At 38.2% G+C, this 11,872-nt stretch overlaps 1 non-coding gene across 1 annotated transcript; it reads left to right on the plus strand.

Moving 5' to 3' along the window:
• The first annotated feature begins 261 nt into the window (after window positions 1-261).
• Window positions 262-368, plus strand: LOC129563666 (U6 spliceosomal RNA). Its single transcript, XR_008687406.2, has one exon. It is a non-coding gene; the product is annotated as a U6 spliceosomal RNA (small nuclear RNA).
• The last annotated feature ends 11,504 nt before the right edge of the window (window positions 369-11,872 follow it).

Consider the following 11,872-nt stretch of genomic DNA (forward strand, 5'->3'; position numbering starts at 1 on the left):
AATAGTGAATACTTCTCAGGATGAGGAAGAATCCAGGAAAGATGGTGGGGAAAGCAGATACACCTGGGACAGTGACTGACAGAGGCAAGTGGGTCTGTAAAATCCCTGAAACTCTATGGGAGGAGCTTTTGAAATCAACTATAACTAACAATAGTTATAATTATAACAATAATTATAATAACAATAGCCTGTGAAAGTCATTGATACCAAGAAGCAGCAGCACCACGAAGGATGTTGGGCTAACAAAAGATCCTAAGTCCTGTGCTCGCTTCGGCAGCACATATACTAAAATTGGAACGATACAGAGAAGATTAGCATGGCCGCTGCGCAAGGATGACACGCAAATTCGTGAAGCGTTCCATATTTTTTCCATCTGCAGATGAATGGATAAGAAAGCTTTGGTACATATACACAATGGAGTATTATTCAGCCATTAAAAAGAATACATTTGAATCAGTTCTAATGAGGTGGATGAAACTGGAGCCTATTATACAGAGTGAAGTAAGCCAGAAAGAAAAACACCAATACAGCATACTAACGCATATATATGGAATTTAGAAAGATGCAATTGATAACCCTGTATACGAGACAGCAAAAGAGACACAGATGTATAGATCAGTCTTTGGGACTCTGTGGGAGAGGGTGAGGGTGGGATGATTTGGGAGAATGTCATTGAAACACGTATGTTGTCATATGTGAAATGAATCACTAGTTCAGGGTCAATGCATGTTATAGGATGCTCGGGGCTGGCATGCAGGGATGACCCAGAGGGAGGATAAAGGGAGGAGGGAGGTGGGAGGGGGGTTCAGGAGGGGGAACTTATGTAAACCCGGGGCAAATTCATGTCAATGTATGGCAAAACCAACCAATATAATATTGTAAAATAACTTGCCTCCAATAAAAAATAAATTAATTACAAAAAAAAAAAAAAGATCCTAAGTCCTAGGGTTTCACAAGGTGTTGTATTTGGGTCTCTCCCTGAGAAAAGAGGAATCAGTCCTCTTTTTTATGTAATTGGAGATTGAGAGAAGATCCACATTTCTTATCTCTTTGATCCTTGTAGCAAGAATCAAAAATTGATCGCAAATAAACTGCAAAGAACCCACAGTTCTGTTTTGTTTCTGCAGGGAAATTGTTTTAAAATTGCAAGGTTTTACACACAGTTCCAGATTTCTGGCCCATCTTTTTTTAAAAAGTGCAGATATTATTGTCTGGTGTACCTCTCATTATTCCTCTTATAGGGCTTGTACACTGCCATTTCACAGCCCCTATTTCTCCAAATTTTATCACACTCAACTGATGTAAAACATCAACATGACCTTCTTAACTATTGGAATTATTTGCGTTTGCCACCTCTGTTCTAAAGGGAAAGAGTCTACCAGAACAATTTATCCAGAGATCTCAGTAGAAGCCAAGGGAAAATGCTTGCAAATTGATCAAGAAGAAATGAAGAAGAGTCAGAGCAGGACAATTGATCATTGGGAATATGCCTATAAAAGATAAGAGCAGGGACGAAGAGCACTTGAGAGATATGAGGTACCTCAGGGCAACCCCTGGTCATGCTCTCAGGAGCTCAAACTGGAGGCATTTCCAACATTGTAACTTGAACCTCAAGTGGCAACTTGATAAAGAATTTTCCAAATGTTAATACATAGTTAAACATAATACTCACTTCAAGTAGTAGTATTTTTGAAAGTTGAAAAAGGAACATATTGTAACATTTCTGATGTTAACCATTTCTTTAGGCATACCATTCAGTAGTGTTAAATATATACATATAGTACAACAGATATTTAGAACATTTTATCTTGCAGAACTGAAACTCTATACCCATGGAATATACTTCATTTTCTTTCTCCTCCCCCAGGCCTTGGTAATCAACAGTCTACTTTTCATTTCTGTGACTTTGATTACTTTAGATGCATCAAGCAAGTGGAATCATACACTATTTGTCTTTTTGAGACTGGCTTATATCACTTAGCATAAAGTCTTCCAGGTTTATCCATGTTGTAGTAAGTGGCAGGGTTTCCTTCCTTTTTAAGATTTAACGATATCCTGTTGTATATGTATACACTCAACCCTTGAACAACATGAATTGTGTGAGACCACACATATATGAATATTTTTCAATAAATAGGTAACTACAATACTACACAATCCTCAGTTAGTTTAATCTAAGAATGCCGAAGTCCAGATAAACAGGGTCGACTGTGAAGTTGTATAAGGACTTTTTGACTGCTGGGGATCAGTGCCTTCAACCCCAAAATTGTTCAAGGATTAACTGTACTATGTTTTCTTTATCATCCACTGATGGATATTTGGGTTGTTTCCATCTCTTAAGTGTTGGAATAATGTGGCAATGAACATAGCTGTGTGAATATCTCTTTGATATCCTACTCTGAATTATTTTTGATGTATACCTAGAAGTGGGATTGCTGGATTGCACAATAATTATATTTTTAAAAATTTGAGGAACCTGCAAACTATTTTTCATCGCAGCTGAACCATTTTATTTTCCTACCAACAGTGCACAAGAATTATAATTTTTCCACATCCTTATAAACTCTGTGGTGTGTTTTGTTTCATTTTTTGATAGTACCCACCCTAATGGATGTGAAGTAATATCTCATTGTGGTTTAAAGTTCTTTAATGATAATGAGCATATTTTCGTTTGCTTGTTAGCCATTTGTGTATCTTCTTTGTGGAAATGTCTATTCAAGTCATTTGTCCTTTTTTAATTGGGTTAATTTTGTTGTTGTTGCTGAGTTGTAGAAGTTCTTTATATATTTCTGGATATTGAATCCTTATCAGAGAAAGACATACAGACCAATGGAATAGAAGAGAATTCAGAAATAAATTTTTGCATATATGGTCTGATCTTTGAGATGAATGTCAAAATTACACAATGGAGAAATATAGTCCCTTTAACAAATGATGTTGGGAAAACTAAATGTCCAGACGCAAAAGAATGAAGCTGGACTTTACCTTATACCATATATAAACTTTAACTCAAAATTGATTAAAAACCTAGACATTAGACCTAAAACTATATACATTCTAAAAGAAAATGTAGGGGGAAACTTCAGGACCTTGACTTTGGCAGTGATTTCTTGGATATGACAATATAAGAACAGTCAACAGAAGCAAAAATAGACCAATGAGAATAAATCAAGCTTAAAAATCTTCTGTACATCAAAGAAAACCATCAACATACAATGGTGTATCTCGAAGAAAGTATTTTCAGGTAACACTATATTTAACAAAATGGGATCATTTATCAATGTAAAAAGTCTCCACTAGCTATTAGAATTTCAGGTATTGTAAGATGATGATCTTTTTCTAACAGAAGATCTTCCTGGTCTTCTTTAAAAATATGTTTGGTTTTTTTTTTTCCCCAAGATATATATTTGGAAACTGGAAAAATCTATCTGTATGAGAAAGACTATTATTATCTCTCTTTTAAATCTTCTATGATACAGCAAGATATTTCTTCTTTCTACAACTTCCAGAAGTATAGCATCTCCTTCTCCAGAACCCACAAAAAGGATAATGAAGATGTTGATAACAATAACGGCTAATATTCTATCAAGAATTTTTACATTTTTCATGTAGTTAACTCTCACAACAAACACACAAATAGGTAACTGTTCTTTATTTCCCCTCATTTCATAGATGTCCTAAAATAGAAACCATCAGTTGTAATTAAGTGTTTTGATGTCAGAATTACTATAAAAAGACTGTGGGTTCATTGTCTTAACTTCCTGTTTCTCCCAAGTGATACACTTTATTAATTTAGAAGATAGCATTGGTTACCTGAGAGCCTTTTCTCAGTTGAGTTGCCAAAGTAACCACAGAGTTGCTGAAGGAGAGGTGAAAAAGGGCAAAGACGTGGAAAGGGAAAAGCTCTGATGAGAAACTTCATGAAGTTCACAGCTGACACAGAGTCATTCCTTCTGATAAGAGAGCCTTTCTCCCTGGCTCGAAATCAACGAGCAGGGTTTTGTTTTCGCTCTTTTCCTTTCAGGCTCTGCAGAGTCCCTAAGTGTGCTCTCTGGAGATAATAACCAGGAAATTGCAGAATATGAAATGGCATGAAGCGGAAGGCTGTTAGTTCAGTCATCCTAAAGAAAATGCTCTATGTGGATCTATTTCTGATACAAGTATTTTTGACCATTTCAAAGAAACGTGTGTGTGTGTTTTTAGCCAATTAAATTATTTTGTGTTTGGACTTTGATTATTAGTATATTCGCTTGTGTTTAAAATGTGCACCAGTTCCCAGTCTCCTGACACCTGCTTCCCTTTCCTGGTCTTACACATATACACACAATTCCCTATTTCACTCTGCTGTTATTGCTAAGTACTAAAAATTTCTTTTATATCCACATTTCTTGAGGCAGTACTATGTATATGTTATGCTTCATCAAATTCTTCACCATTTGTTCTCCTTTAAAATTAAAATCCAGATATTCCCCTCTGACTTAGGTTCTCAGAGGTAGCTGATGTCTTCCATGGTGGCCATGTCTTTCTCCTTAATCTTTTCATAGTATTTCCATTATTTTCAGCCCCTGCCTTAAGACCGCTTCAAGGAAATATTTTATTGTACATGGTTTGCATATGTCATACACAGTTGTTTAAGCTAAGTGGAAAGGACTTTTAATGTAAGACATTGACCATTGTTTATAACCAGAAATGGGCAATTAAAATCTCTTTAATACCAAATATGGTTTAGTATCAAATATGATTAGAAAAAGGACATATCTTCAGAAATTTAGAATCAATGCAGAATTGATCAGTAATGTTTCCCATCCTTACTGAAGAAGCTTCTACTGATGTCATTTTCACCGTTCTTGGAGTCATGAGCATATGTTAAATAACTCCTGAAATGCTGGCAAGTAATATGATTTAAAATTTTACTTCTTAATCTTCACAAGAGAGGGAAAGAAATCATTGCTGTTTTTTGAATAAAGGAAAACCCAAGAATCATTTATGTATCATGATTATACATAAATATTTTATCTGAGACATTTATTCCTCCTAGTATTGAACAAGATATCTTAATTTATGTAATATTCCTCCTAGTATTGAACAAGATATCTTAATTTATGTAATATTCCTCCTAGTATTGAACAAGATATCTTAATTTATATAAGAGCTTTATTATCAAGCATGTAAAAATGTCTAATGGGCATAAAATGTTTAGTAAGCAAATATAACCCATCAAAATGATAATTTTTATTTTAGTAAAACCAAGTTGAAATTTGCAGATGGATATCAATAAAGAATAGAAAAGGTAGTGTCACATTATCTTGACTTATCTATGACATATGTATGTAGCTTATTAGTCTTCATTGATTTTCTCTTGGTAAAATTAAGTATGTCTATCATTCTCATATATAAAATGAAAGGGAAAAGTACTAATTAACTGATATGTTCCTCTCTGTTTTAACTTTCTCTGAGTTTATAATTCTAACCACATGTTTCATTAGTCCCACAAAATTGTGATTTAAACAATTGGAGAAAAAAAGGAATACAGATATTGAGCACATAGTATATGTAAACACAGGAAACTGAAGCTTAGGTAGGGTAACAAAACTGATATAAGATCATGCAGGAAGAAAGCAGCAGAGCTATGAGTCAGAGCTTTGGTATTCTAAAACTTATATTAAAAAAAATACTTCTCTGATAACTACACCATGATGAACGTAAGGCAGGCTAGTAACAGCAGAAAATGATGACAATAATACCTGTTAAGAAGTTTGATAACATATTAATTCAGTTCAGTCACTCAGTCATGTTCAACTCTTTGCGACTCCATGGACTGCAGCACACCAGGCTTCCCTGTCCATCTCCAACTCCTGGAGCCTACTCAAACTCATGTCCATCGAGTCGGTGATGCCATCCAACCATCTTATCCTCTGTCGTCCCCTTCTCCTCCTGCCTTCAATCCTTCCCAGCATCATCAGGGTTTTTTCCTAATTAAACATGTTAATTATTACTAGCTAATATTTATGAAGTCCCTACTACATGTCGTGTGTTTGCCAAACTGCTTTACAAGGACTCTCTCACTTGATTCAGCAGCAAGAGTATGAATAGGGGTTATTTTTATACAATTTTACAGATGAAGTAACTAAAACTTAAAGAGTTTAAGAAACTTGACCAAAGTCAGGAAGGTAAGTATTAATACATGTTAGGGCTAATATTAGAAACCTGGCACTGTGATTCCAGACTCAGAACTTTTTGATGTTGTGTTGTATCACTAAATCCTAGTTTCCTGAAATCAACAAAAATCAAAGGAATAAGGAAATGAAAAACTTTCCAGTCATCCAAATGCTGTGTTTTTTTAGCAGATTAGAACACCTTCAAAGATACCTTCATCTGATGACTTACTTGCTTGAGTACAGTGCTGACACTAATTTTACAGAAGGAAAATAAAAAACTAGTACATCAGAATGAAAATATAAATGCTGTCATGCCAAATAGCATTCGGTATTGAATGATCATTACTCAAAGTCTAATGATCATTACCCAAACAGAAATATTCTAAAAGAGCATCTGTTTCAATAATTTTACTCCCTTTATTTATTAAAAAAATTTACAAAGTTTGTCGTTGATTATGGTGTTAGTTTAAACAAATACCTGTCAGTTCCTTGCCTTGAAACCAGTCTTAAAATAGGAGTTGAATGGCTGACTTGTAATCTAGTTGCCATCATTTTCAAGTTCTGTTCAGTTCAGTTCAGTTCAGTTCAGTCACTCAGTCGTGTCCGACTCTCCGCGACCCCATGAATCACAGCACGCCAGGCCTCCCTGTCCATCACCAACTCCCGGAGTACACTCAAACTCATGTCCACAGAGTCGGTGATGCCATCCAGCCATCTCATTCTCCGTCGTCCCCTTCTCCTCCTGCCCCCAACCTTTCCCAGCATCAGAGTCTTTTCCAGTGAGTCAACTCGTCGCATGAGGTGGCCAAAGTATTGCAGTTTCAGCTTTATCATCAGTCCCTCCAATGAACACCCAGGATTGATCTCCTTTAGAATGGACTGGTTCTGTACAATCAGGAAAGTCAGAAAAATAGTCTTTTTGAGTTTCTGTTTCATCATTTTAGTATGAGACCAATAACAAGACCACTATGTCTTGCAGGATTTTAAAAGATGAGTATCAAATGGCAAAAATATGTAAAAAGACTTTGTAAGGGTGTTAAACTTCAGATATTTTTATGGTGTTACAGACTCCCCACTGTTGTAATATGCAGTTAGAAGGTTTAATCTGGCACATAAATATGAGACAGCTGGTGTGAACTAAGGATGCCATTTGGACCAAGGAACAGAGCAAAGCTAATTGGCTACACGGGAACTCAACCCATGTCCTTAGCTTCATTAACTCTGTGCTCTACTAACTAAGCACACTGTTACTCACACAGCCTACCTTTCATGAGCCTGGATTTCATCTGGGCGTCGATGACATAAAAATGAGTGACCCTGATCTCGGTCCTCAAGGGACATTCTAGCATGCAGTGTCAGGCAGATGCATAAATAAATAGGTAACATACTTTATAATAAACTAATGCCATAGTAGAGATTTATAAAAATGTTAAGAAGGCCCAGAGAAGAAAACCACCAGTGTTGACAAAGGAAGTATGGTGTTTTCATCTTGTTACTGAATTTGTAGAACCCAACATTTTTACATCTTAAAACACTTAAGTGCACTTAAATCTATATGTTAAATAATTTCCTCATTTAGAAATGTCAAAGATATATCTTCTTTTCTTTATTCCCACTTTTCCCTTCCTGCCTCCATCCCCCACTCTCTTCTTTTTCCTTAACAGTAAACATTTAATATATTACAGCATCTGTGGGTCAGAAATTCAGGAATACCTTAGCTGGGTGTTTCTGCCTTAGGGTTTCTCAGGTGGCTTCATTCAGCATGTCAGCAGGGGCTGTAGTCACGTCAAAACTTGAATGTGGCTTTCAGTTTCAGCTTTCATAATGGCTTGTGCACATGACATTTGGCAGGATGTCTCGTTTCTTGTCAGCTGTTGGCATGAGACCTTAGTTCCTGGCCGTGTTGACTTTCTCCTAGGCTGCTTGAGTGTTCCCATGACAAGTTAGCTGGCTTCTCCCAGAGTGAGCCAGAGAGTGGGTGAAGGAAGGCTGAGATACTCTGTGTGACCTAGCCTCCAGAGTTATGCCCTGATACTTCAGCTCTAACGTACGGTTTTTAAGTGACCCATAATTTAATGGAAAAGTTTAAGAATAGAACTTAACGTGTGCTTTACTATCATGAAATCAACATTTTGATTCTGCAAATCAACTTAGTGTGTACTTTACTATCATGAAATCAACATTTTGCAAATCTTTGCAAGTTGCAATGAATGGCTTATTCCAAAATATTTGTTCCCCTATATATCATGCAGTTATACAGAGCTAAAAACATCAGCTTGCTATTTTGGGTGTAATCAAGTTTATGTCCTCAGGCATCTTGACAGGTCATCAGTGCTACCAATTCATTTGAATTGATACAGAGAGCCAATGATTGGTCAGTTTTTTCTTTTGTTTTTTAATATTGAGGTCCAGTGATTGGCTCCCAGTTCCCTGAAACAAAGAGTGAAGACTTTTAGAAAGCTGAAAGTACAATTCAGTTCACACAAGCTGATTTATGCTTTTTCAAGAATTCTTTTGTTGCTTAAAGCCAAGTGCACTAGCAATAACATAATTATACAAAAATGGCCCTTTTACTCTCTTTTTGGTTTACTCAAGCTTTACTACCAATAAAAAATGACCAATGATCCAGACAGCTTGCTTTTCTCCCACCTGAGCCATAAATGAGACAAATGATCTGGCCTAGCTTATGTCTTGGGATATGGGAGATGAATAGTACCCTCGAGGTTTTATCCATTCTGAAATTACAGCTGAAAGAATTAGAAGAAAATAATTTTATTGTCAACCTGTGAGTAAGGTTCGGGACATTACATGTGGAACTGTAGGCAGATACGTGGAAATCAATCGATCACTCTTCTGTGTTTACTGCCACTAATCCAAGAATTCCAAAAGCTCTTTGCAGAAACTAATGTGTCTTATTGATAAGCATATGCAGGACTCTAACTCAATGCTGCATTTATATCATAGTGATTATATATTATTCAAATCAGATACTCAGCAGGAAAACTACCCATCAAGTGCCAAGGAAATTCTCTTAGGGAATGTGGTGTCCTTTCAGGTCAATGAAGTCATCAAGGTCTGTCATTCTTTGCAGTTGTGACATATTTTACTAGCAGCTGGTGTCCCTCAGATACATGATTCCTGCCACTTTCAGAGATGTAAACCGTTTCTGTTTTGAAATATATAACCAGAATGTTGATGATTAAAGTTAAGCAATGCATTTATCAGCACGCACACACACTGGCTTTGGAGCATTCCTCTTAAAAACAGACTGACAATTATTAACCCTGTTATTGTTTTCTCTATGAGTATTTTTGAATGAGGGCAGTATTTTTCACACCTCTTTTCATTATACTATATAATACGTTCCAGACACCACTCAGAGTTAAGATCCTCTTGTATTTTCTTCCGTAGGTTTAAACCACTGACATGTGTGCGTGTGTCTGTGTATGCACATGTGGTCGCTCAGTCATGTCCGATTCTTTGCTGCCCCATGTACTATAGCCTGCCAGAGTCCTCTGTCCATGGGATTATCAAAGCAAGAATACTAGAGTGGGTTGCTATTTCCTCCTTCAGAGGATCTTCCCAACCCAGGGATCAAACCCTTGTCTCTTGCATCTCCTGCATTGGCAGGTAGATTCTTTACCACTGACATTATATCCATTTATTGAGGACTTATATATTTATTGCTCTAGGCTGGGTGCTGGAGGCTCCCAGCTGGTGATGTCCTCAGCACTTTGTTCTGGGTAATGCGCACCAGAACAAGAAGAAAAAGGACTCTGTGAATAGGTATTCTTTCCTGTATGTATTAAAGGACACTCTTCAAAACTGTGTATTGGCTAGCCTGAATTTTTCTGTATAAAAAGTCAGATTTTGCCCTACAACCCACTTTCAGGTCTAAGAGTTTTCCTTTGCTACTGTTGAGTGCTAACAGTCGGGGGCAGCAGAGCTTTGTCCTGGCAGCCACTCTGGTGCTGCTAAAGGTGGGGATCACACTGTCCCAGTGCTTGCCCCCTGATGCAGCTCCTTAGACTTTGAGCAGCTGCTTGAGTCCATTAACAGTCACTTAAGCAGCAGGTAGAGAAAGCTGTGTTGCTATGAATTAAAGGTGGGACTGAGAACTGGGACGGGCTTGGCTACCAGCACCTGATACACACACACACACACACAGAGTTAAATTTAGGGACAGTTTTTTAAAACAATCATAGAAATATTATTTGTTTGTCATATACAGAAGATTGAATGATTTTTGCCATAAGTTTTGCCAAAAATGTGATATCAAGCTTAACTGTTCATTTTCCTAGCAGCTATTCATTGTATAGTAAATATGTAGGCAAAGCAGTCATTTCTAAAGTTGGTCACTTTAGAATAGCCATCTTTAATGGAATAGCCATCCTTAAATGCACTGAAAAGGGGCATACAAGTCTGTGTCTATCTATGTTTCTTATATTGTTGATCTCAGCTGATAGTTGAGTGTTCAGTCCTGGAACCATCTTCCTATTTTCCAAAAAGCTAAGAAAAGTAACTAGGAGAAAGCCAGCAGACCAGATGCAGTCTAAAATCTACAAATTATTCCAGGACTTAAGCTTCTTGAAGGCTCTATTTTAAGATCCAGTACTTTTTTGTGTTTGTTTCAACAGGAGGGTTAGAGGAAAGAAAATGCTTTATTGATAGAAAGTAGGAGCAGTTACTCCCCCCACCTCCTCCACTCCTCAAAACTAAAAAAGAAAGCAAGGCCATTCAGTTCCTTGCCAGATCTGTAAAAAACTCATATCAAATGGGAAGACATTATTTCTAAGTGAGAAGCAAAACCTCTGTATCACTCTAAGTTTTCTACCATTTCCCACGTTGATGTGTGTGTGTGCTGCTGCTGCTGTCACTTCAGTCGTGTCCGACTCTGTGTGACCCCCTAGACGGAAGCCCACCAGGCTCCCCCGTCCCTGGGATTCTCCAGGCAAGAACACTGGAGTGGGTTGCCATTTCCTTCTTCAATGTGTGAAAGTGAAAAGTGAAAGTGAAGACACTCAGTCGTGTCCGACCCTTAGCGACCCCACGGACTGCAGCCTACCAGGCTGCTCCATCCATGGGATTTTCTAGGCAAGAGTACTGGAGTGGCTTGCCATTGCCTTCTCCGGATGTGTGTGTGTATGTGTGTTTAATTCAGATTTTTGAGCAATCACCTTCAGATGGATTTAAAAGAGGAAAACCACCTGAGCTGAGATCTCAGCATCTCCTCCCTGTAAATAGGGGGTTCTGTTTAGCTGCCTCTTGGTGGCTAATTGGGAATTATACTGTGTGCAGTGTACTTCTCATAATCCCAAGCACAGCCAACTACATCTACACCAGTGATTACTACATTATCTATGTTACCAAAGAGGCTGCAAACGCGGCCAGCCCAACCGACTGTAGGACTGGCTCCTAGGTCATCACTCAGCGATACCGAGAAAATTAGGCAGAGGAAGCGCCAGCATCAGAGGCGTCTTCCCTAGAGATGAAGCTGTGCCCCACACAGTTAGTTGTCAGTGCGGTGCTGACGGCCACACCTGGCAGCGGCCGCAGCGCATCTCTTGAGAGCAGGGGCTGTGGCTCGGCCCAGAGTCGCTGCTGGGTGCAGCGGCGGCGGCGGCAGAGGGAGCCGAGGCGCTCTGGGGAGGGGAGCCTGGGGATCGCAGCGTCGGTGCTGCATTCCCCAAAGCGGCCGCGGCAGCGCCGGGGAA

This window comes from Moschus berezovskii, chromosome 9, assembly GCF_049115385.1.
Source record: "Moschus berezovskii isolate FMDL1 chromosome 9, NW_MosBer_1.0, whole genome shotgun sequence".
Taxonomy (NCBI): domain Eukaryota; kingdom Metazoa; phylum Chordata; class Mammalia; order Artiodactyla; family Moschidae; genus Moschus; species Moschus berezovskii.